The sequence below is a fragment of the Chrysochloris asiatica genome, unplaced genomic scaffold, assembly GCF_000296735.1.
Source record: "Chrysochloris asiatica unplaced genomic scaffold, ChrAsi1.0 scaffold01534, whole genome shotgun sequence".
In the NCBI taxonomy this organism is placed as follows: domain Eukaryota; kingdom Metazoa; phylum Chordata; class Mammalia; order Afrosoricida; family Chrysochloridae; genus Chrysochloris; species Chrysochloris asiatica.
Genome location: NW_006410052.1, coordinates 12,486 through 14,158, shown reverse-complemented (window position 1 = coordinate 14,158; position 1,673 = coordinate 12,486). Strand labels below are relative to the sequence as shown.

Here is a 1,673-nt window from a genome sequence, read left to right as displayed (position 1 = left end):
GAGGAGCTATCAGAAAAAAGAATTTAAAATCCGAAGAAAGCCTAAGATTTCCATGGGACACTATAAAGAGACATAACATACATATGCCTGGAATTCCAGAACAGGAAGTGAAAAATAAAACCCTAGATAAGATTATCCAAGAGTTCCTGAAAAAAAACTTCCCTAATATCATGAAAGATGAGAAAATAGTTATTTAAGAAGTTAAACTCCAAACATTATATACCCCAAAATAAAATCACCAAGACATACTATAATCTAACTTTTCAAAACCAAAGACAGGGAAAAAATCCTGAGAAGAGCTCAGGAAAAACGAAAAGTCACCTACAAAGAAGAACTAATGAGACTAAGATCTGATTTCTTAGCAGAAACGACACAAACAAGAAGACAATGGGAGGACATACAAAACTCTTCAAGAAAAAAATTGTCACAGTTGTAGTCGTGTCTTTCGAGTTCCTGGTTCTCTAAGAGCGCCGACCGAATGGCCTCCCAGAACTGCGACCCAGCCGCAGTCAGCGTCGTTGCCGCCCCAAAGGGGCTGAGCCCAGCGAGGGCGCTGCTCGGAGCTCCGTGGGCAAGAGGTTACAGCAGGAGCTGATGACCCTCATGATGTCTAGTGACAGGCATTTCTGCCTTCCCTGAATCAGACAACCTTTTCAAGTGGGTGGGAACCATCCATGGAGCAGCTGGCACAGTATACGAAGACCTGAGGTACAAGCTCTCCCTCGAGTTCCCCAGTGGCTACCCTTACAACGTGCCCACAGTGAAGTTCCTCACACTCTGCTACCACCCCAACGTGGACACTCAGGGTAACATTTGTCTAGACATCCTGAAGGACAAGTGGTCCGCCCTCTATGACGTCAGGACCATCCTTCTCTCAATGCAGAGCCTGCGAGGAGAATCCAATATTGATAGCCCTTTGAACACACATGCTGCCGAACTCTGGAAAAACCCCACAGCCTTTAAGAAATACCTGCAGGAAACCTACTCAAAACAAGTCTCCAGCCAAGAACCCTGACCCCATCTGTCCAGACCCTCCCTGTATTGCCTATTTTTTCCTTAGATGGTCTGTCCGTCCGTTCCTTGATTTCTGTACAGGACTCTTATCTTTAACTGTGCCGTCATGTTTGTTTGTTTTTAAATTAACTCTCTTTTTGAGTCCCGATGATGAATATATTAAATAAATACATTTTGGATTTGCAGGGGAAAAAAAAGAAAGAAATTGTCAGCTAAGAATCATATACCCAGCAAAACTGTCCATCAAATATGATGGTGAAATTAGGCCGTTTCCAGATAAGCAGAAATTAAAAGAATTTTCAAAAACCAGATCAACCTAACAAAAAATATTAGAGGGAGTTCTTTGGAGAGAGAAGAAACAGCAGATGAGGCTAACATACATGATAGTATCACACAGAACTCAATCTAGATTTACAAGTATTCAAATTAAAACAGACCTTTGGTTGGTTGGCTGGTTATGTGCTGTGGAGTCGGTTCCAACTCATAACGAGCTTTTACAGGGTTTCTGAGGCTATAAATCTTTACTGGAGCAGAAAGCCTGATCTTTTTCCCGCGGAACAGCTGGTAAATTGGTAACCATTATGCTGCTTACCTGGTGGTGGTGGTGGTGGTTATGTGCCATGGAGTTGGTTCTGACTCATAGCGACCCTGTACAGGGT

The 1,673-nt window shown here is 43.0% G+C and overlaps 1 pseudogene; it reads left to right on the top strand.

Moving 5' to 3' along the window:
* The first annotated feature begins 478 nt into the window (after positions 1-478).
* On the top strand, positions 479-1,015 carry LOC102820770 (annotated as a pseudogene).
* Positions 1,016-1,673: the final 658 nt, after the last annotated feature.